Genomic DNA, 25,007 nt, shown 5'->3' on the forward strand with positions numbered 1-25,007 from the left:
AATGATTCTTTCTGGCACTCTGAAACTGAGAGGGAGGAGTCAGGGGACTTGTGCTTCTTAGATGTGGCAGGCGTCCTCCACCGGGATTTCTATAACCAGTAAATCCGGGGAGGAGTTAAAGCACTGCTTGTCTGATCTGAAGACATGAACTAGCAAGAACCTTCTCCACCAGCTCCTGCTCTGCGGAAAATCCTGTCTCGACATTACAGCCTGAATGGAGATCTGCCGTCTGTCACTGTGTGGCTGTCCAGGATTTTAGGTGTGGTGGCTCTGGTGCTGTCCAGGACGTTAGTGTGCTCCTTGTGCGTGCTACCTTATCTACAGCAGCTCAGTATGCGCTCACCGCTATCCCCATGGAAACGCAGCCACTCTCTTTTCTATGCATGATAGTGCCTAACCTGGATTTTCATGCTTTTGGCAGTCTTGTTCCTTAAACCAGTGACTTTAGCTGTGAAAGGTGAGCATGTGGGGAAGGACTTGGTTATCAAGATCTGGGCTCTTGCTTTAATTCTTTCACTAATGGGCTTCAGGTACTCAGTTTTCACTCTGACTCCTTGCAAGCGGGGAGGGCAGAAGGGTGAGCACTGTCAACGGGTTCAGTTCTGCTCCACAGTCTGAGTTGCAGGCTTGGGGGAAGGGTTACTGTGTTACCATGTGGGTTTTTTTGCATAAGTTGGACTTTTGAGTGATGATAAGAATTATTCTCTGGTTTGACTGAATTGGTCCTCGCTGCTTTCCTCATTTCCTCTGCAATTCCTCACTTGAAAAGAACAGGCTGACGGGCTGTTAGCATGGGCTGAGCCCAGCAGGACATACATGCTTCTCTGCAGTGTGATCTCTCTGCCTTTTCTTTTAATTAAACTTCAGCGTCTTCTGATTGTTTTCTAGTGATTGTACTCCACTTTGGTGAACCCATCCTTGACAAGGCTCAGCCTGCAGTTTGCACCAGAGCTTCTGTGCTTTTTGGCAGTGTCATAATGCCAGTCCTTCTCAAACTTTTTTCTGAGGCAGATGTGAAAGGGAGCTCACAGAGCAGAGACTGGCCTAAGATCACACAAGAAAACCTAGAATAATACTGCAGGCAGCTTTGAATTCTCAATTTTGATCTGTAAAACATGGCAGGGGAAATATCTTCCTTGAGTCTTGTAAAGGTAAGTGCATCAGGGGCAGTTCAGAGAATTAAGGTATTTCAGTTCTGATGACCATATAAACACACTGTATTTCAGGCTTGGGGATGCTACACAATCCCCAGATTCTTGTCACCTCAAAAGACCCAACTGCTGTGTGTCTGCTGTAGCTGTAATTAGAGTAAGGTGGATTTTAGGAATATGTTTTGTTTGAGGCTACTGCTTTAAGCAAAACTGTCTTCTGGGTCTGTGTAGAGCAGAGAGGAAATTTGGAGGGGGATATGCAATACCTTGAAGTTTTCTGCTTACTTAGTAACTTAGGCTTGATTTCCACATTTGAGATGTAGGAAAAAACTGAATTCAATACTCGGCGATGGTTGGGGGTGGAGGGAAGGGCTTGTTAAGCAACCTTTTTCTCTGTAAAGTAAGATCTCCGTGTCAGTTACAGGGAGATTTGTTGCACCATTTAGAATAATGCTACAGTTAAATCATGCTTATGATGAGCCCTGGGATGTCAGGGACATGAACACAGTGAAGCTGTTCCTCTGTTCCATTCTACGCAGGAGGTTATTTGGGAATGTTGATAACCACGGGGATCCCTGGCCACCCATGGCTGGGTTGCAGTGGCTTTGTGCTGTGTGGCTTTATCTACTGGACTGTTTGAAATCAGGAATAAAATTCTAACATGTGAATGTTCAAATTACCACTAAGTTAGCACTGCAACACTGAGCAGGTTGTTTCTACAGAGGTGCTGAGCCATTGCAGCTCCAGCTGCTTGCAACAGGAATTACCAGTAGCTCAGCACTTTGGAAGCTGCTGAAGGACTTGCAAGCAGATGTAGATGACTGCTGCTAGCAGTGAAGTTGAAAACACTGGCCTGAATTTCCATGGCAAAGGAATATAAATTAATAGCAAGAAATTAGGCAGGATGGAGAGAGGGAGAAGTTCATTATAGCCATAAATGTTATGGGAAATTAACTGTTTCTTCATGGCTATTCTTAGAGTAGCAAATCAGCCAGTGTAAACTTGCAGTAGTGTTAAATCATGCATGGTGATTTGATGCTTGGGAGTTGAGCGTGGCTGGCTGGTAGCTTGGTATTGTATTGATCTTATTTGATGGGATTGTTCCCGCCCACTGAATCACAAGCTTTTGCTTCTGATTTACCCCCACGTCCCAGGTCTGGCCAGGACAGGATTAATTTTTGCAGTAGCCAGGTGGGGGCATGGTCAGCACATGGAGATTATTCTAACACCACCTCACCATTGCAGGGGAGGCGGGAGGGGTCCCCTGGGGGTCTGGCAGAAGTCAGGTATTGCTGGGCTCTGTGTGGTGACCAAATCACAGGGGGAAGCGTTTGCCTCCCTGCTACCCTGTTATTAATACTGCTGCTGTTACTGTTCATTTCCTTACTTCACTACTGTTTTCAGGAATTTTTTCTTATCTTAGCCCCTGATCTTTACCTTTTGTGCCTCCATTTCTCCTCTCCAGCCCCCTGCAGGGTTGGGGGGGAGGTGTGAGCAAGCAGTGCATGGTTTGAAGTGTTCCAGTAGGAATACTAAATTGGGGAATACCATTCCTAAAATACAACACCCCACCTCCACAATGGCCTAATCCTCTTCTCATTTAAGTTGGTGACAAAATTCTTGTTCTCCATGTACACAATTAAGTTACTAAGAAAGTATCCTTTCTTACCTTTGTGTTACCTGCAAGAACTGTTCTGATTGAGTTTGCAGTAGGGAACAGGGAGAGACTCCCAACTTTCGGTCTCTTGTGTCAGACAGGACTTTCCCTGTTGAATTCACCCAGAGCACAGATCTGCAGAAAACATGTTGTTAACCAGGAGTGGGGCAGTTCTGATCTTGCAGGGCAGTGAACCTTTGTCACTGTAAAAAGTAAGAGGGCTTTTTACTTGGAGACTGCCTTGATACTGCCCTGCTCGGACTGTCATGTGTGCCAGCACTGTGTCAAATATGAGCAAGATGGGGCTAGCAGGAAACCTGGAGTTTTCGAGAGCACTGCCTGCTCCTGGCATACCTGAGGGAGAAAGTGTATAGGCGAGCACTTGGTAATAGAATAGTCTTTGTTCCAAAGCAGCAGTATCCTCAGAAATGCCACAATATATGCCTTATTTTCCTCTTTTTTTGAAAGCTGAGAGGTGGACAGTTGGATGTATTGGGAGCACAAGACAGTGATTCTCAGTGTGAAGGCTAAGTCTGGCACTACAATGAGGTACAATAGAGCATTATAATTTCTGTTAAAAAATGCAATAGTTAAATTTTAAAGCCATAATTGAATATACTTGTAAACGCTTATTGCATCTACTGCCATTTTCTCTTCTCTCCTTCTTGTTTGTTTTTTTTGCCCATTGCTCTGCTTTTTGCACACAAGTGCATAATTCTCTCTGCAGGCTTTTTTTTCAGCACATACAGCTGTGAGTTGGCCTGCACATCAGTCTTCTCTTACCTAGGGAAATACTTCAGCTCATGTAGATCTGTTCCTTCCATCAAGAGAGTCATCCTCTTCAGAGACCTTCAGGTCATTTAAAAGAAAGAAATATCTTCAAGTACTTTTCCAGAATCTTCACTGCTAATTGAATACTCCCTCAAGGAATTATTTGGTAAATGATAAAAACAGTGCTGAGGACATGGAAATGCTCATGGGTGGTCAAGCACAGGAATGGGTTAGTTGTTCTGTGGGGACATATTAGTGTTTGCTCTCTCCCCTCCTTGCTCTTTCAGTAAATTCTTCCTTTCTGGTGTGAGATAAGAACTAGGGCTGTTGAACCAGACTTGGTTCTGGTTGAATATAAACAAGAAGCAGTTTTCTCCACATACACACAGAAACTGGCATCCTGGTTTTGAGTTGTGGGGTAATGCTTCAGGACCCTTCGCCACACCTGTGAAGTCTAGCTGAGCTGCTTCATTTAAAAGGGGCTTTTTTCCTTTTTTTAAATGGCATGTGATTACATTAAAACTTCATCTGTTTTTAGCTACATCAGCATCAAGGCAGTCATTTGATAATCAGAAAACTGTACAAATTTGATAGCGTGGCACAACAGCAAATTGCTGCCATTTGGTGGAAGCATAGTGGGGAGCGTTGCTTTCACTGCTGCTACCTCGCTTCTGTGCCAGCAATTTTTAAGTTGTTGGGATGGGATGGGATGGGATGGGATGGGATGGGATGGGATGGGATGGGATGGAAGCGGTCTGAACACATGAGGGACAATAAAATGACAACAGTCCCTGTGATTAATTGGATATCTTTGTACTTGGTTCTTGTTTAATAATACACCAAGGCTATGCTTCTCTTGCTTCTTCTCTGCGTGTTGAAATTGTCTGATGCTTAAAATATGACCCCTTATGTGTAATCTTGCCTTTGTGTTTGTAACAGGAGTTAAGTTGGTGACAGTATTTGGTCCAAACTGTGGACTTCTGACCTATGTCTCACCTTTTATTTCTTTTTCTAGCAGCTGAGGCAACTGATATTATTTAAGTTGGTAATAATATCTGAAGCATGCCTGGAAATATCTGATAAATGGCTTCATTCTTTTGATAAAAGAGTGAGGCAGAGAAAAGTAGAGCACAGTGTAAAGTTTATTAAATGGCAGAGCACGTTTAATCTTCCCACCCCACAAATTGAAGCCAGAATCCAGCATTTGTAATCAACAGTGTCTCCACAGCATCCCTAAAAACTGATTTGTCTTTGCCACAGCAGATTGGTTTTTTCTTTCTCAGATGGACATAATGGGTTGTTTGTTCTTTCTCTTTGGACATCTGAGTAATATGTGCATAAACCCATCTACCTCTGTGCTTCAAAATCATGGAAATCAGCAAGTTGCACAGCTACCCTTTTTGACAGTATGGTAGCATGCTGTAAGTGCTAATATTCATTAATATGCATTGGCAACTGCTTGTGTTTGAAATGAGGTATTCTACAGCTTCCAGTTAAATGACAGATGAACATAAAGAAGTTGCATCTTGAGGGACAGGTATGTGAACACTTAGAGCATGTACATGAGCTTTCATATGCCCACTGTTGAACACTTCTCTCCTTATCACTTTCCCCATGCCTTGCCTTCAGTGCACTTCATTTTATTGAACTTTAAGGACGATTGCAAACTTCATGAGAGCTAAATTGAAGTCTTGATTAGCTAGGTTGTCATAAACTACTACCTGAGTTGTAGCAGCAGAACCAATAATGTGTTACTCAAATTACATATATTTTATATTTTCTGGCTTTTCTCCATGATTTTAGTGCTTTGCCATTTCTATTGGTGATATCATCAATTATCATCTGAAAAATAAAATAAATTGGCTCATTTACTGCTGCTGGGTGAAAGACTTGCCTGTGAATTTACAGTGCTTCCCCACAGCTGGTAAGCTCAGAGGTACCTGAGATGTTGATGTGGTTTTTTTGTACTTGGATTTTTCACTGGAAAAAATGGATGGAAAACAGCAGACAGCCCAAAATACTGCATTGAATGCATGTTGAAGCCATAAGCTGCATCGAGGAGTCCCAAGTCCCAGTGCTGCCATTTCCATTAGATTTCTGCTGTTACTTGCAGGTAAAGATCCAGGCTTGTCCTGGCAGTTTGAACAACCATGAGCACCTACGTACACACTTCTACTCCTGTGGCTGTTTCAGTTTTCACTCCAGCTTTCTTGGACGTGTTTTTATCTAGGCAGAAATTGAATGTAGTATTTGCCTGTCCCCGTGCTTGAGAGAAAAAAACCCTTCCAGTCATAGACATAAAGTCAGGGAGGAATGCAGGAGCGAGCACTGCATTCGTATTTTATGGGGCTGTTTTCTTAGAGTAGAGGAGCTGGCCTTTTCCCAAGGGAACAAGGCTTCCCTTCACATTTACCTCTTGAGAACAAGAGCTCTCTCACACACTAAAGCATCTAAAATGGAATAATACCTTTTCTGACTTTTTTTTTTTCCTCACTAAAGCCACAGGACTTTGTTCCAGAGAGCTCAGCACCTGTATGTGCAGTTGCTTTCCCACACTTGAGGTTCTGGTCTATATGTAAGTTTTGGAATTGATGTCAAAATCTGTAGGTGTGTAGGACAAAGATCAGTCAGGACAATGTCTCCTTTTGGCCCTCAAAACCCATCTTTGGAGGACTAGCGTTGGTGAAACTGCTGTGAGACTGTATTTGTCTCTGAGGTACACAGCTGGAAAGATAAAGCCACTCTAAATGAAGCCTGAAATAAATCTGCATTGTTGTGTCAGGTAGTAAAAGAGAATGCTGGCCTCTGTTGACAAAGCAGATTGGTCTTGTAGCACCTGTGTGATCCAAAGGGTGAAGCATGTCCCTGGCAAAGCAAAAATGTTTTCTCTTCTTCCTTTGAGGTTCCTTGTCTCTGATGTCTCCTTTTATTGTGGGATTTTTCTAAACAAATACCTTAGAAAAGAGTCCTTGTATGCTGTAAGCTGTATAAGTTCTGTCCTCTCCAAAGCCAGCAGAGTAACAGGATAAACCAGTGAGACTGATTTGGCTGATTCCTCATGGTCAATTGTACACCTAGTTCCTAAAGGCTTGACTTTGCAATACTACCCATAAGTGGTGCAGAGAGAGTGCCCTTTCTTGGGAATCCAGCTTTTACTAAATGGCTGATTGGATACAAAGGTTGCAAGACTAGTAAAAGCAGGAAAATTCTGAATCTTGCATTAGTTTTACTGATCTGTGTAGTGGTGCAGATGTGAATTGACATAGAAGGTTGTAAATGGTGTTTATCTGAGACAGAAGTAAATTATTTTCTTAGGAAGATGAGTGAAATTTTCCTTACCTGTCTTGCCTGCTATGGAATGGAATTGCTCATGAGCACGAGCATGAACACGAACGTGAGCTGAGGGAAAAGTAACAATACTAGATTCAATCATGTCTTGAAATAAATTTAAAAATAAAACTGTTAGCTTCATACTTATATTTAGCATGTCCATTTAGTCCATCTTGAATATATCAGAAACTGATGCAGAGGAATGAATAAGAAAGCATAGCACAAATTAGTGCAGGATGACATTGTTCCATGTGTAACAGGAGAGTGTTTGGCACCATGAGCTCATTTTGATCTCACTTGTTGTGTCTTCTGCCTCCTACCAGTTTGGAAAAGAGGTGGAGCTGTGCCTGAATGCAATTAACTCAATATGTATGATCCGTGGTTTACTCAAAGTTTATCAAATGTATTTAACTTTCATGAAAGCAAGGATTGCTTAGAAGTTTCCCTCTCCTACTGCCTCTGCTCAGTGATTCACTGGGTCTAGAAATTATAACAGCTCCAGTGAAGTCCCTTCTCATCTTACTGGGGAAGAGATCCCGTGGTACGGTAGCACCTTGGATGGAAAACAGAAGTTCTCCATGCTTACAGGGTGAGACTTCAACCCAGGTGCAAAGGAGCTCGGTTCATTTTGGTTACTCATATGAGTTTTCAGAGGTACTGAAGTGCCTGACTCCTTTTCCACTTCTCTTGAAGCAGGGGGTGCTTTGGAAACCTCACAGTAATCAACCTTGCCTACCTTTGAAAGTCTGGCTGCTGAATTTTAATGTGGAAGTTGTCTGGCTGGCAAGTAATTGTGGAAAAGCCCTGCCATCAGTGAGGCAGAAGCAGCAGCTCTAAGCTGATTTTCCCCGTACATCAATGACTAAGAAGTACCATCCCCCAGTCTAATTTCTGGGAGGTTCTCCTCAAGTCTTGTTTGCTTGGTGCCTTACAGCTAATACACAATGCTGAAACCTGAAATTAGTTCAGCTGTGTCAGGGCTAACAGATGGCCATTTCCAAGGAGAAGATACTGAGCATTCTGTACAGATTTTGTAGTGTGATGAAAATCCAGGTTAACAGAAACAGCCGAAAGTGAAGGCTGAATTATATCATATTCCTGAGTCATCAGCTATTGATGCAGAAGGTCCTGCTACACTTTTGTGGTGATGCTGCTAAGCAGCATTTCCAGCCCTCTGGGCAAAGACATTAAAGGATAGTGAAGATAAAAACAGACCACTGTTGACTTTGAGAAAAATGTTCTATTTATACAGGCAGATGTTGAAGTAACTGAAAACTTTAGGACTGCTTTAATGAAAGTTTGGCAGTCCTCAACTTTCAAAAACTCATACCCAGGCTTGCTTTCTTTCCTCCAAAATCACAGAGCTGGCTTTGAGTGCCCTTGCTTCTTAGCAGAGGAAAGCTTTTTCCAGAGTGAATGAAGAGCTCTGGGAGCAAAGCAAGGTCTGCTGTAACCTGGGAGGGCAGGAGGGTTGGCCGAGCCATGACCTTTGCAAGAGACACCCCTCAGTCATGCCAATCTCTTTCTCACATGGACATCTGGGCTCCTGATACGTAGGCTGCTGTGTTTGGGTCAGGTCTGATTCCCTTCTAGGGTGGTCCCCAACTCATGCTCTGGAACAGCTCTCTCCCACAAGTATGGCCATCCATGTGCTCTTCCCTTGGCTGGTGACACTCACTATTGGGTTTTCGAGCCACTTCAAGCAATTAATATAAAGAAACACCACAGATTTATGGGGATTTCTAAACCAGGCAGGATTCTGGCTTGCAAAGCCTGCCCAGGCTATATTTCTCTGTTGAAAATGAGCAGCCAAACTAGTAAAGCTGGTTTCCTTTTGCTTTCTCTTGCAGTGAGACTCTCTGGAGTCTAGCATGGTGTGAGCTCTGAGGTTTCCTGTAGTTGAGACATGCCTCTTGTGGATTCTAGACAGGCTGGATAGATGGGCCGAGTCCAACAACATGAAGTTTAACAAGTCCAAGTGCCTAGTGCTGCACTTTGGCCACAACACCCCCCTGCAGCACTACAGGCTGGGAACAGAGTGCCAGGCAGAAAGGGACCTAGGGGTACTGATTGACAGCCAACTGAACATGAGCCAGCAGTGTGCCCAGGTGGCCAAGAAGGCCAACGGCATCCTGGCCTGTATCAGGAATAGTGTGGCCAGGAGGACCAGGGAAGTCATTCTTCCTCTGTACTTGGCACTGGTGAGGCTGCACCTTGAGTGCTGTGTCCAGTTCTGGGCCCCTCAGTTCAGGAAGGACGCTGAGATGCTCAAATGCATCCAGAGGAGGGCAGCAAGGCTGGTGAAGGGCCTGGAACACAAGCCCTATGAAGAACAGCTGAGAGAGCTGGGGTTGTTTAGCCTGGAAAAAAGGAGGCTCAGGGGAGACCTTATCACTCTGTCTGAAAGGTGGTCACAGCCAGGTGGGGCTTGGTCTCTTCTCCCAGGCGACCACTGACAGAACGAGAGGACACAGTCTTAAGCTGCACCAGGGGAAGTTTAGGTTGGACATCAGGAAAAAATTCTTCACTGAAAGAATGATTGGGCACTGGAATTGTCTGCCCAGGGAGGTGGTGGAGTCACCATCTCTGGACATGTTTAAAAAAAGCCTGGACCTGACACTCAGTGCTATGGTTTAGCTGATGAGGAGGTGTTAGGTCATAGGTTGGACTTCATGATCTCAAAGGTCTTTTCCAACCTATTTCATTCTGTGATTCTGTGATTCTTTGCTATCTAATAAGGTTTGTGCTCACATTATGGCCTTTTCCCCATAGCTATAGCAAACAGGCTTTCCTCTTCTATCTAGCACCCATTTTAGTGAACCTTGTTTGAATTTAGTACCTTTGAAATCTGCAACTCTGACATTTAACAGAAATTAAGCAACAGGTCAAAAACTTATATGGAAGGAACAAGTAGCATAGTGTGTTTCCATTAAAACTGCCTTTCACTTTAAAACTAGGCCCAAAATAGGGGATCTGTCAGCACTTCTTTCTCAAATTTTCCTTGTCCTGTCTTTTCAAGAGAGTGTTCATCTCTTCCCTGCTTCACTTGTTGCTGAGCAATTGAACAGCAAAAAAAAAACAAGTAGTCTTCTCATCTTAATAATACCTTTAGTTTCTTCAGTAGGTCACTGCTCCTCTTCCGTTCCAGGCAGCTTCAGTGACTCATGGCTTGGCCCACCTGCCTGCAAGCAGCTCCCTGGCTCAGAGCCACTTTGCCACTCTCAGCAGCTGTGACATCACTGGAGGAACACCTTGGTGTGTGATCCTGGATCATGCTTCAGCTGCTAGGAATACACTGAAAATTTCTCCAAATGCCTCCTGGGCATCCAAACCCTCTATTGAGGTTAAATAGGGGAGTATAGTTATAGGGAAGACAGAAATTAAAAATTCACATTCCCAAAACATTCACGTCATTTTGCCAGATCAGCAGGAGACAGCAGTGCATAGACATTCCTATCACTCTTGTCACTGCTCCATCATGGACCAGACTCTTGACCCCACATTCATAGGGAACAGCACCTGAATCCATGGGTGAAATTGTAGTTTATGGTGCAAAATGCTCTTTGGGCAATTTGATGTGATAGAATTTGACTGCTTTGTACGTCAGAGGGTCATTCTGCAATTAATGGAACTGCTTCTTCTACCAGTGGAGAAAAAAGGCAAAGAACTTGCTGGCAAACAAATGAATGGTAAGGTCCCTCTCTTGAATTTATTCAGTTCTTTGAGGTATAAATGTATTCTTGATGACCAGAGAAATCAGTCATTCCGCATTAGGAAGCTTGGTTGATGTCTTCAGCACACCTTTATGTAGTTCTGTGTAAGTGGTTTTAGAAAAAACTGAGAGGGAAAAATAGGATGTGGTTTAACACAGAAGCACTTAATTATGTTTTTGTGTTACTACTTAAGGAAATTTTAATTGTACAGATATGTGAAAATAAGTTACTTCATCCCTCCAGAACACCCCTGGTGTGACATTCATCACTGCCATACTGCTGTGACTTGTACCACACCTGAATTTTAATCATTGTATTGTTATGTTCCAACTTGATATCTCTCTTACTGTCACAAGATCAAATGTGTTTAATTATGGAACAGGATCCTGCTGAGATTTACAGATAGTGCATGCCCCAAGGATGTTGCATCTGAGCTTTGTGTCGGCTCACCTCCTTAGCAGCCTCCATCATCTGTGCAATTTCCCATCCCCACCAGGAAGGTGGTGAGGAAAGAAGGGCTGCTCAGCAGAGCTTAAGCAGTGGGAGAAGATGCATCAAGATGGGGCCAAACAGACCAGGATTGTGTATTGAGATATTCTGCATCAAGAATAATAGCAAACACTTGAGATTCGGACTAAGATGGACAATACCGGAGTCTGAGGTCTTGTCTATGATAATGCACTGGAATAACAAAGGAGACTCTCAGCTTGGCAACTGGGCACACTGTCATAGCCCAGTGGAGAAGGCTTTTTGAACTTTTAACCTTCCAGTGAGATTTGAATCTTGGCACTGAGTGAAGGAAACTTTGTGCAATAACCACTGGATTTCTTAATACCTTGCCTGTTGCTCGTCCTTTTGATTCCTAAGAGCTTTGAAGATCAGAGGGTCATTTATGATAATTTTCTGTTCTTTGAGCAGCTTTCACCCCCTTACTCCTTGTTCAAAAGCCCCATGTTGTTTATTTACTAATATATGTCAGTAGGAAAAAATGGTGACTTAGCCAATTAATTTCTGCCACAACAAAGTCTGCAGACTGTGTCTCCAAGCATAAGCTTGACAGTAAAGCCTTGGACTCAGCAAAACAGAAGTTGTCTATATTGAAAGAAGAGATCTGTCTTTCCCAGGCTGTCCTGCACTGTCTGTTGCCCCTGACAGTCAAGCCCTGGTTTCAGACAGTTTTCTTATAAATCCTCCAAGTTCTATCTGGGACAGAAGCACAGGCAGCAGTTGTTTGCAGAAACCTCCTGGAACTGCTGCTGCACACTCTGGTTACTGAAAGTGAGATCCTGCTGGAGACCTGTGCACCATGTCAGACCAAATTAGGTGCAGATCCCTAGTTATGCTAGAAAAATCTTACTCATATTTCTCCTCTGTACAGAACTGAATCTTATTATTCAGGTCGTTATTTCCTTTGCCAGCTTTTCTGCTACTGCTTGGATTGATCTGTGGATGAAGCTGGCAAGGTGCTGTGATCCTGCTGTCCTGTGGGCCTGTGCTTTTCTCTCCTCACTGCTCTCTCACTGTGTTGAGTGTGCAGGCAATACCTGGTGGTTTTGTTTCTGTTGTTTTGTGCTGTGACAAAAGCCAAATGTGTGTTTGAAAGCAAAGTTCATATATTGCTGAAGGCTGTGCTCCCTTTATCCTCAGCATAGTTTAAAAATATTCTTTAACTGTTACAAACTTGTTTATTCTAGTGGAGAACTTACTGGAAGAGCACTAAATGTTAAGACCTGTCTGGGCTGTGTGAGGCCAGAGTGAATATCTACTTTTGTGCTCTGTCCTGTAAAGATGAGATGCAATAACCTGATTTTGATACTCACTTTTTTTAGAAAGTACTTTGAGGTCTCCTTATGAAAAGCAGCAAACAGAAGCCAGGTGGAATTGTGCCTTTCTAAGAGTCTTTTCACCTCCCTGTCAGGTCCACTCACAGCCTAGCTAAAAAATTTGCATTCTTTAGTTCTTATTCCATCTGTTATTGTTTTAGTTCAACATTTTACTTAGTTTTGTATGTTTTTCTAGGGTATTCAAGTGTTTTCTGTGACCTAAATATATTTTTAAGACAAAGCTTTCTGATGGTGAGACAGGGAGAACTCACTGAGAGCAGCCCTGTGGAGAAGGGCTTGGGGTGGATGAAAAGCTGAGCATGAGCCAACAATGTGCTGATGCAGCCCAGAAAGCCAGCCTTATCCTAGGCTGAATCCAGAAAGGAGTAGCTAGCAGGTCGAGGGAGGGGATTCTCCCCCTCCCTTGTGAGTACCTGGAGTACTGTGTCCAAGTCCGGGGCCTCCAACATCAGAGGGATGTGGAGTTGTTGGAGTGAGTCCAGAGGAGGTCATGGAGATGCTCCAAGGGTTGGAGTCCCTCTGCTCTGGAGCCAGGCTGGGAGAGCTGGGGGTGTTCACCTGGAGAAGAGAAGGCCTTAGAGTCTTAGAGACCTTTCCAGTGCCTAAAGGGGCTTATAAATAAGGGATTTTTTTATATGGTCAGATATGGATAGGATGAGAGGGACTGGTTTTAAACTAAAAGAGGAGAGATTTGAAGGTGTCTTGCAAACCAAACTATTCTGTCGTTCTGTGCTGCTAATCACTGATATTTGCTGGCTCTGGAGATGGGAAAATTGTACCAGGTGAATCAGGCTATGAGCTTGCACTTTGCATTGTGCCTTACGCTACCCAAAGTCCAGGACTGCATCTCACCTGAAGTTTTGTCATTTATTCTGATTGTGGTTTGTCAGTAAAACAAACTTTTCACTGGAGTCTTTATGAAGCATTAAACAAAATTTAGGGTATTCACTCAGAGGAATCAATAAATAAGCTTTTGTCCTATGATCATGCTTTGAAGGGCTTTGAAATAACAATGACAGAAAGGACTCATGCAGGAAATGAATGAGAACCCTGGTCTGTAGCTGTAAAGTGTGCTTCAAATCCTGATTTCAGTGGAAGCAGATTGTTAACATACTTCAGCCATATCCCTCAATTCACAGGGCTGTGTTTTCCCTTAGATCTATAGATTCTTACATTTTACACAGGTCTGTTATTCTGGAATCCTATATTGCTAAAGTAATTCAGTTAAAAAATACAGAACTGAGGTGACAAAAGAACCATATACATTATAGATTCAGCTTACTGAAGTTTTGACTTATTTTCTTTCCAAGCTGGACACTGTTGATGTTGGATGCTTGAGCTCCTGGATGCCTGAGCTGGTTGCATTTTTCCACAGCAGGGGAACATACCCTTTGGAGCTTTTCAGCCCAGGCAGTGTGGCATAAGCCTGCAGGTGTCAGTGCTAGAGGTGTCAAAGTATCTTATCTTCCTTTTATTGAGTCATCTGATCGTTTCAACTTTTTTATTGATGAAAATTAAAAGCAATATCTGACAGCTTATTTTCTGTTGTGTCCACTTGCCCCCTTGCTGGCTGGAAGGAAACATGAAGTCAGAGCATTCCCAGGCATGGAGGGATGGGGTGTTGGCATTGCCCAGCATTGCCCTTATTTGGTTTTGGTGGGCCTCAACACAGCTGCACACAGAGGAAGATCCAAGACCATTACTCATTAAGTTTTCATACTTTGGAGATGTCTTTTGATGATGCAGCCTTATATTGTTATGAGAGTATTTGTTCTTCCCCAAACCTTTACAATAGGAAGATTGTGTAGTTTGGTTGTAGTTTTTTTAATCTTGGCGACTGATTTCACAATTTTAATTTTCTGTAAATCTTTGACAGCTGTTACTTTGTTGTTTTAATTTTCTCAATCTATTTGAATACTTAGCCTGCACAGCACGTGGTGAGGACAGGACATAAATACGTAATTACAGCCTGCTGGACCTTCATAAGGCCTGGTCATTTTGCAGTCTTTGGCTGTTTCCAGAGAATGTGTTTAGGGACTCTGTTGGTTACTGAAGCATCTCTTCTTCCCTTTTCTCATTCTCCCCTTCTCTGTGGAAAAACAGGTAATGCAGTGAGACATAAAATTAAATGGGGATTAGAATTTCAGGAGAAGTGGTATTTTAAATGGTGCTGCATTTGATTCATTTATGCTTTAAAGCAAAGGCAAGGGAAAATTTGCTAGTTAAAGTATTAAAATCTGCCAGGGGCATGGCATTTCCTTTAACTTCCAAAATACCTATCCAGTCGAAGACAAGTGGAAATAGATGTTGTCTGTTCCCTCAGGGTCTCACTTCAAACTGTCTTAGTTTCTTGCTACCTCTGTTTGTGGAAGGGTTGTCTGAGCATTATAAATGCATTGGATTGGTTCCCATAGACTTTAAATGCCTCTTTAAAACATAGGCTGACCACTGCTATTTAGGTGCTTTTTAGTTTGACTAAGATGACATTAGTACTGATTTCTAATAGTTGGAATCTGAAACTGTTACTGAAATGCTGATGTTTTTCCTGATACAGTTCTGTCATGCCCCCTTTCCCCAACACAATTCATCTTGTTTGAAAAAACTCTACAAATTTAGTAACTGTGATAGCTATGCCAGAAGAGGATGTGTGATGATAACAGGCTTTACCTGGCTTTGAGCTTACACTGATCCTTTACCCATCGTGATACATGGGCTCAGAGGTATGAATATGAGAATCAGGATTTAAAGCATGGAATTCTCTGTGGTTGTATCTGAGGTAGCAGCCTCTTAGCTGGGCAGCCAGCTCAGATTAGTGCTAGTAATTCTCTCTTCCCCACCCTGGGAAGGGGCTGACACATACTTCCCGAAATGGCAGCTCAGTATGAAGAGTCCCTCTAGGATCCCTGCCTAGAAGGACCAAGAGGGTGAAATGACAATGGGGGCGGCTTTGCTCTGTGACTGCATGTGTTTGGGGCTGTTTGACCCTGAGGCCAGTTACCTGAAGGGTCGTAGGTATCAGAGGTTGCCAGATTGCACAACTACTCCCTAAAGTAATAAAACATCTAGGGGGGGGGGGGGGGGGAAGGCTTGAGACCTGCAGGTTTTTATTTCATGCTGTATCTTCCTGTCTTGCCTGTGCTATGAGCCGTGCTTTCCTTTGGAATACAAAGTTGGTCAAATCCAAGAGCAATCTTTCCCAGCACCATGTCTCCCATAGGACTCACTGGGCTGCTCAGGGATGTAAAACTAGGCTAGTGTACATACCCTGGAGCATCCTCCCAGAGCCAAAAGTGCAAGAGATGTCCTAAAGGGAAGATACCATCAGAGGTACCATGTTCACTGGTGAACTCATCTTAGAATCCTAGAATGGTTTGAGTTGGAAAGGATCTTTAAGATCTTCTAGTTCTTCCTTGAACCCATTTCTTCTCTGTGCATATTGGCTTTTGTGTTATTATCTGGCTATCCCTGTCATGCAGGTACACAGTCATGCTGGTATTGAAATGGAAAACTTCATGTTATCAGATCAATTAATTGTATGCCCCACTTTCTCACACTGTGAAACAGTGAATTATTCTTTAATCACCTTGGCCATAATAACTTCTCCCATAATCTCACAGTTAGACAGTTCCATCTGCTTAGTTTTCCACATCTTGGATCACCATTGGCACCTTCCAACTGAATTCCAGCCTGTTTGGTAGTTTGAGATGCTTGATCATGAAGTACTTGGCAGCTGGGGATGTGCTGAATTTTTTGCTTTGGAGTAATGAGTTGGTCTCACCTCCCTGCCTGATTTTATCCCTGTTCTCTCAGCATCTTCGAAAGCCTTGACCCTTTTGGAGAACAGCCATTAAGACTCCAGTATCTTCTTCCTGACTGGTAATAGCTCATTTAGATCCTGTCATTCTTCATTCAGAACTTAAATTATTTTCCCCCTGTATGCATTAATTTCCATTTACTGACTTTGTATTTCACCTGCCATCTTATTATTCAGACACCAGGCTGTTTGGTGGAAATTGAGTTTATGAATCCTTGGTTCTAAACAGCTGTTTTCTCATCACCCAGCGAACTGAACAACCTTACAAAGCATGTTCCTGAAGCACACTTCTTGTGACTTGCTCTCTAGAAATGTCTGCACTTCATTGTGCTGGGTGCTGCACAAGAGAGCATGAGAGTTCTTGTGCTGAAACTCTGAAAGGATCAAAAGCCAAATATGAAGGCACTGCAGGTACAGTGCAGCCACTTACATCAGCCAGCAAACATATCCCAAATGTCAGAACATGGTGAGGGAATGGGTAGCTCCATTAATTTCTGGAGACTTCTAGAGGATTGGTTTGAGGCCCTGATTTGAGCTGCTTTTGAGTTAATGTGGTATCTCTCACACCGGTGGTCCTGCAGGGATCTGAGCCAGACCCAGCAAAGCTCAGTCCTATGGAGTGACTGGTGTGCTCCTTCAGAGTGGGGGAGCAACAAGAAACATCTGTGGTATGGTGCTGGCCATGACACTGGTTTTGAACCAAACAGTGACCCACTCTGCATTATCATTTATGACATATGCAGGAGCTCTGGCTTTTGTTTTGGGTGTTGATTTGGCAGCTGGATTTTAGGAACAATATTCCGAAACTTGCAGAATTCCATCTGAGCCATGTAATGCTGATTTGCTGAATAATCTCTCATGTTTTCCTTGGGTCTGGTAGGCCTGGGAAGAAGTTTGATGCTTCTGCCTTTACCATGGGCTTTTCCTTTGCAGCATGAAGAGACCAATTTAGGAAGTGTTTTGGAAGAGCATTGTTAAAAATAATACCGTCTGGCATTTTCAGGGCTGAAACTTCACAGTCAGTATTGACTGACTTTAAAAACCTTGAAATTCTTGAAATGCATTTTCCTCTTCATATATATATATATATATATATATATATAGGGAACTTTATCCAAAAAGACAGAAAGAATTGACATGAGAGGAGCTTCCTTTTACTTCATTAGCAAAGGAAGCAAATGAAGCTCCCTTTTGGTGCCTCTGAGTGTTGTAGATTTGGTTAACTACAGTTTTATGGAAAGCTGGCTACAGGCACATCTACAACACTGTTTTGTACATAATATGAGCTAGAATATGCAGAAATACTAAACATCACTGAGCTGGGTAGTATCCATCTTGAGCATGTTACAGGGCGGATACTGCAACACGTGTATCAGATAACGAGGCCCGTGGAAAAGAAATCTATATGGACGGATTCTTGATAGATGTTTCAGAGATGTTTATTTCTCCAGCTGCATGGCTGAGGATCCGCCGAGGAACTGAGGCAATCACAGGACCCGAGGGTCCTTGCCCTGCGCAGGGGAACACAAAACAACCCATGGGGAACGAGGCTGACCAGGGGCAGGGAAACCCCCGTGTCTCCCCCCAGGGCCCCTCTCCCAGGACCACATGGCAGGAGGGGGAGACCCCAACATGAGCAGACCCAAAAGCAGAGCCTAGGAGAATGAGAACAGTTAAAGGTTGCTTTTGCTGTAAGGTGTCCTTTGTCGTACAAGAAGCTAAAGCTTCTCTCTGAACCTAAGGGAAATTGATGAAACACTGTTTTAAAATTTTTTATTCAGGCTCTTAAATTGTTAATGTGCATTAAATTTGGGGTTGATATGCCAGCTTCAAACAGCATTCCTTGTCGGATGTGGGGTGTTGGACCAGCTTGCAAATGGAAGCTCTGAAAATGATGAGGCCTGAAATGTGCTTCTCCTGCCACTCCATTCTGATGGAGTATGTCTTGCTGAATCTCCTCCTCCCCTTCAATTCCCCTGCCACACATGTTCTCAGTTACTGCCTGCACTGAAGCTGCGAACATTTCTTGTGCATCTAACTTTCTATATGGAGCACTGGAAATATATTTTAGAAATTTGTGGGAGAACTATTATGTCCCATGCTGGGAAAATTGTGTTTATGGTTCCTGTAGGGAAACAAGTTCATTCTAGTCCACAACAGATTTTCTGTTTCATCCTCCTTCTTTTTTATCTTGGAGCAATATTGTAAGAAGCTCTTACCCCCAGTGCATTGAGCATGGGTTGCTTCCATATTTGAAATAAAAAGCATATGCCCTGCAGTCTGTGTTTTTCATTGCTGTCCACAAAATAGCCACTGGTTTTTGGATGATCACAATAATAGCTACTATGAACCCCAAATAAATGAGTTTGGATGTACAGCAGCATTACATTTTATGACAACTCAGTTGTATTTTAGTGTAGGATTTAAAAGTCAATGTTCTTCAGCAGAGGGCATTAAAGGAGTGATACTATAATGCCTGATTTGGAAAGGAAAAGGAAATGGGACTTAGTCTTTTTCTCAGTGTTTGCATTGTTCTGATAGGATAATCCTTCAGGATCCAGGTGGTATGATGTGTTCACGAGCCTTTGTTGTACATTAAATTGTGCTTTATTTTCCGCTGTAAACCTTAGGTCCCACAACCACATCTGTAACATGTTTCTCAGTTCAGATTTTGGTTTGCAGAAGAGAATTTTGTGGTTAAGGAAAATTCAGTGTTGTACTCCACCTCTCTGTTGTGCTGAAAATGAGTTCAACTCTGACAGTGATCAGGGGATATCTCTGCTGTACAGAAAGTTTTTAAAGCACAGTTACCTTCTCCTTAAATAAATGATGGGCTTGTTCAAATGGAAGGAATAGCTTTTGCATCTCATGTGTGACTAAGTTGACTCACAACAGAGGGGCTTCCAAGAGTGCTGGCAGACAGGGATAGCAAAGAGAGAAGAGGAAAAGGTGTGTCTGGATCAGTTAGTTAATTGTTAGATAATAAAGGAATACTCTTTTCCATTGCACAGAAACTAAACTTATTTTTCATTTACTGCTCCAACTTCCCCTTCAGAGATTCGATTATAGCATTCTCTCCCAAAGCAAAGAGCTCTTCCCATTTTGATGTAAACACTCATTGACCCTCTGTGGAGATTTGAAAAACTGCTTTCCTGTCATTAACAATGATAAAACTGTAAACAATATTGTTAAAGATGCTGGGGGGTAGGCATCAAACCAAGAGAAACAGATTAAAGGACTTTAAGAAGTGATGTGCACTTTTACCATTATCCTCTGAGAAGGAAATCAGTACAGGCAGCACTGTACAATGCATCAGATGGAGTTTCATGAAAATTATTTTTATAATTTTTGATGAAATTTAGGGATTTAGAGGTTTTTGCTATTGCTCTGCTGCTTTGTTTCTGATATGTTGCTTTAAAAAAATGCTGGGGGAACAACAGCAATAAAATATGAGCAAAGTGCCTGAGATGCTCATTTAATTCCCATTAGCACAATAAATGCGAATATGATGAGGTTTGTTTTGGTTTGATATCCCCATGCTTCTCAACAGGGATGGTTTAGATCTGTATCACAAATGGAAGCTGAGTCATAGGCTGGCCCAGAGGACCAGAATGGAGCAAGGCGTTCGATCTGAGTTTCTGGAGATAATAATGTAACTGGCAATTTTGGTGGGAGGTGGTTTTTGTTGGCAGTCTGTTGTTTTTTTAGACTGGATGGGAGTTGCCTCATTGTCCAACTTGTAAATCCAAAGACATTGTGATCTAAATTAGCAGACTGAAATAATTCCTGATGTAATTTACAGTTTTACCTAAAAGAAAGTTTTCCTACCTGCCATGTAGGCTTTGGTCAGTAGCAATGGCCATAACCTCCCCTGCTCGCACAAGGCAGTGTGCCTGCAGCCATGGGGACTGGATCCTGTAACCCAGGAGATGTGTTACTGCCTGCCTTAGCACTGGGACAAAGGTGCTCCTATCCTACCAGGCACAGAGGCTGGGAACAGAACCAGTTGCAAGGATCTGGCTTAGTGATGACAGCCTGTCCTGCAACTGTCCTCACATAGCTGGCTGTATTGACTGGAGGAACGTGTTATCTAAGGTTACTTTATCTTTTGGATATTTTTATTTTGGCGGTTCTCCTGTCTCTTTGGTCTGAGGGCTGTGACACTCTTCACACTTCAAGCGTCTTCATCCCCTCTCACATTTATTTGTTCCTAATAAAATTTTTCTGAAGGAGGGAAGGATGGAAAAGCTTTTAAATACAGGGTTTAGGTTCACAGAGAAGAATGGGCTGAGAGGCCTTGCAGGCAGTTTTCTGTTCTCCCCCAAGTGCTCTGGGCTAAGAGGATGTGTCCTTGTCCTTCCTGCATGTTAATAGTTATTATGGTTCCCAGTAATGGTTTTATAGTAGGTCAGCGTAGCATAGGCAGCACCTCAGCAGTGCTTAGGATGGCCATGGCTGGTCCATGTTTAAGACTCGTGATACCACTGATGCTGTGCTGCTTTGGCTTCTGAAGAGACTTACATCCTGCTGCAGATGATATGTGTGTCTGCTGTGGTATGGTTCACCTTCTGCCTTAGCTTGCCTTAAATTCATTTTATCCTAGTATTGAGGCTCCAAGTACTTCATTTTGACATAAAGAGCAGCAGATGATTTTTTTACCAGTCCCCTGGCTTTGTGGAGATGCACAGCATCCTGGTAGTGTTCTGAGGCTCTGCACTGCCCTGGCAGGAGCTGCAGAAATGCGCCCAGGCCCATAATGAAAAGCTGAACACAGACAGAGCAAGACAATCCTAATTGGAGTATTGTGTGATACACTCACTACCACTGTTCTTTCAAATAGTGTTAAAAGCAGATTTCTATAAAGAAAAATATCCCCTGCTTTTGCCCTTTGCCCATGGTGTGTTGAGTGAAGCTCGTGTTGAGTTTAATGGAAGTCAGAAGAGTTGGGAAGAGAGCTGGTTGAAATGTCTGACTGGTTTATGGTCAGTGAATTGCATGGACAAAATCCAGGTTTCTGTGGCTTCTTTTTAGCTCATCAAGCCATGCCACTAAACCCTGGGCTGATTTTAGTTATATTTCTGTGAACCTTGTGTGTTTGTTGAGTTGGTTTGGTTTGTTTTGCTTGCAAATTCAAATTTCCTCGAAAGCCATCTTTTTCAAGTTGAATTTCTTTACTATGATATGGGTCAATCAGTAGTGGCAGCTGGAGGAAGAAGATTTACTCATCTGTGTTTTCAGTGTTCAGAACAAAAATTTGCTTTCTTTATGCACTTTGCCTTTTGGGGAATGTAGTCCTTAGTGACCCAAAACCAACTGTATGCAAGACACATTCCTATAACTTGATTTTGCTTATGTATCTGTAGATATATAAAGCCATGAACTCATGAAGATGGAACTCACTAAACATCTTGACTTAAATTCACTTACATTCCTCTTATATTGCAAGTCAAACAAGTTGCAAACAGGACTGTACTCAAGCTGAGGGAAGTTCCTTCTAGGAAAAGCTGAACATCAGCCCTGACTTGTGTTAACTGTTGGGGAAAAAAATTGATCCTGGAAGTGCTTGTGAGCTGGCAGGATAGCCTGCTAGATCAGGGACAGCACTGACATGTTGTACCTCCCTCTGTTGCAAATATGCTTCAGCGCTTCTCTGGCAATGTAAACAGTCACCCTGTCAGTGTTTGCTTAGAGCTGTGTACAGCCATCTAAATCAGTAGAAATTTATGCACCATTTGGTAAAAAGGGGCAGCACAGGATGAATGCTGACTTGGGAAGAGTTGAGTATCTGAGCTGGTCCCACACCACGTGATTCTCGCAATGTATGTTTGGTCAGCATGGCGTTGCTCCATGTGGGGCTTCTTAGCCAGGAGGGCACTCCAGGCACATTGTCTCCACTGATTCTGCAAGGCCCATTTCTTCAATGCAGACAGGAAGCCACTTAAAGCTGGGTTTTATGTCACGAGATACTGAGCTGTGCTCAGTTTGCCTTGTTCTCTGTAAAACCAGAGCTACAAAATGGGTTTTGCCATAATAACCCATACTGACCCCAAACAGGTGCCCAGTGCTCATCACCCAGATGCCCCACAGTGCTGAATATACACCTGGATGTTCTGAGGTAAAGAGTGGGTGCCCCAGCCCTCCAAAGTTACTGACTACAGTGGTGGCTGGGCACACAGTTGCCACCACCTTGTGCCAGGCACCAACAAATCCTAAGGTGCAAGGGTAGCTGTGGCTTTCACTTAGCCTCCTGCCTGCCATTACCAGAGCAGCCTAGTGATTCTGACTTCTACACAGGTAGGTAAAATCAGCTAATGATTATTCTTGCAGAACTTGAAGTTGCCTAATTTATAAGAAAATAGAGAAAAAATTGTAAGAAAAGTAGAAAATAATTTCAAGTGAGAAGGGATACCTTTTATTGACTTCATGGCTGTTTCCCTACAAACAAGCATGCTGATGTTTTCCGTAAGTCAGGGGATAAAGACAAACCGCTCCATCCATGTTCACCCATATGCTGATAAATCTGAGCTGAGAATTACTGTGTGATGACAGGAAGGCAAACTAGTACATCACAGGCAGTATTAAGCAATAGTTCTCAAAGTCTGTGAGAATAACAGAGGATAAATGACATGGTAATTCTCCTCTGTTTCTTGTCTCTGACAGTGCTTTTCAGCACAAATGCAGCTAGTTCCATCAGCAGTCTGACACCCAAAATTTTTCTCATACTGAATCTAGAAAGCTCAAATACTATTTGGGAAAGTAATATCTAACTGAACATATATATTTCTTCTCATTTCTCCCTTCCTCCAGCCTTCTCTCCTGCCTTACTGTGTTCTCTACTTACGCAGATGATAGAAATGAGTTTTCCAAGATGGAAACAGGCCAGCACTATACTGTGCAACTCATCTATGGCTGCCAAAGAGGAAGGTGGGGTCTGTTGTGGCACACCTAATGCTCCAGCAGCAGCATTTGTAGCACATGTGACGTGCAAGCCAGCCAGCCAGCCCTATGCTCCAGAGCACGCATAAGTGAGGTGTTCAGGCAGTCACACATGCTGAGTAACATGGTACAGTCTAAAAGGCCTGAGAAGAGAGTGTGGGAGTGTAAGCATGAGCCTATACCTGTCTAAATGCTGGTTTGTTCTAGTATTTTTTTACCTCTAAGATTAGTGGAGGATCTTCTTCCTGTCTGCACCTCTGAATGACTGCTGGATTATTCCACCCTGCCTTGTCTTTTGCTGCACCAAGATAAACAAACGTTTCTCAAGCAGAAGGCGCTGACCAGTGAAGATTCTTTATGGAATTAAGATTTGAGGGGCTTGGCTATGTCAAAGCGGAATGGTGCTGTCCATGCAGTGTTTGTTGCTGGCATGAAATTTTACATTTCAACTAAAACTAAAAGGAGGTGTTTCAGTTCGAAATGACAAGAAATTATTTCCTAATTTTGATTTACCAAGGCCTTGTTCCCTCAACTTCCCGTACCTCTTTTTGGAAAGTAATGTGGCAGAAAATAGAAAAGAAAATGATGAATGAGTGGTAGAGGTGACCCATTAGAGTCAAGAAAGAGACTTCTAGGCAAGTTATTCAGAGATCTGGTGGATAGTCACGAGTGGCATAGAATGTGGTAGAAAATGGACCAAATTTTGGGGAAATTCTTGGCTCCAGTGTGGTTTGGAAGTTGTCCCCTGGACAACTACAGAACCCGATAAAGTGACAGACTATTTGCAAGAAGAGTGTTGTGACCCCTCTGGAGAGGAGCAACTTATTGCAGTGTGCTAGGCCCTGGCTACTATTTTTCAGACACTGCTTGTCACTAGACAGCACCCTCGGGGAAAAGAGGAGGACAGCAGAGCAGCAGGCACTGTGACCACTCAAACTGCAGCTGAACCACACGAACAACCCCTGCCATTAGCAGTCGCCCCTATAAGGAAGAAGAAATCCAAGACCAAACCAATTCACTTAGTGAGGGATGAAGAGGAAGAAGGGCCCTCACAATGGGAGGAGGAGGCAGGGCCAGAGATAATCACCCGATCCCTATTCCGGGGTGAGCTGCGATATATGTGAAAAGATTTCAGCCACCAGTCGTGTGAACCCCTGGTGACCCCGCTGCTTCAGTGCTGGGATATCGCGGCCCACGCTGTGGAACTAGATAGAAGTGAAGCCAAGCAACTGGGATCCCTGTCCTGGGATGTGGGCATTGACGAGGGGACTGGGAAGAGGACAGGAACTCAACCTCTGGAGGCAACTCCTGCCAAGTGTGAGGGAAAGGTATTCTCCCAAGGATGATCTAATAGTGCACCCAAGCAGGTGGATCCAGTACCTGAGACAATTAGCTGTGCTGGAGGGAGTCTATAGGGATTCAAATAATGAGCAATCCCCAGTAGATCCAGATGAGGTCCAGGATATCCATGTGGCAGAAGTTTGTAAGTAGCACACCATCGTCATGCACCAACTCATTGGCATTGATGTCAATGAAGGAAGGAGAACAAACACTGCTTCAGGTGACTACCCAACTCTGGCACTATGAAGATGTCTCCGTTCAGAGACAAATTCAGGAGAAAACACTCTGGAATGAGTTGTCTCCTCTAAAAAGAGTTCCAACAATCCCTTTATGCCAGTAGGAAATGAATACTAGTGGGTGAAAAGGAAAAAATAAAAACCAGCCATTTACTGACAAACAGAATGCCCAAAGGCACAAGAAAAAGGCAAATAAGTGTTAGATATTAAACTG

General features: G+C 43.2%; 1 protein-coding gene across 3 annotated transcripts in view; it reads left to right on the top strand.

Moving 5' to 3' along the window:
- Window positions 1-25,007, top strand: part of CASTOR2 (cytosolic arginine sensor for mTORC1 subunit 2) — a 143,022-nt gene that overhangs the window by 40,494 nt on the left and 77,521 nt on the right. For 2 of the 3 annotated variants that reach the window (XM_039563010.1, XM_039563011.1), the window contains exon 1: window positions 272-457. The exons of the other annotated variant lie outside the window; for it this stretch is intronic. The gene's annotated coding sequence lies outside the window, so the exon portion shown is untranslated. Of the gene's footprint in view, window positions 1-271; window positions 458-25,007 lie in introns of those variants that run through there. 3 annotated transcript variants of the gene reach the window in all.

This window comes from Corvus cornix, chromosome 19, assembly GCF_000738735.6.
Source record: "Corvus cornix cornix isolate S_Up_H32 chromosome 19, ASM73873v5, whole genome shotgun sequence".
Lineage (NCBI taxonomy): Eukaryota > Metazoa > Chordata > Aves > Passeriformes > Corvidae > Corvus > Corvus cornix.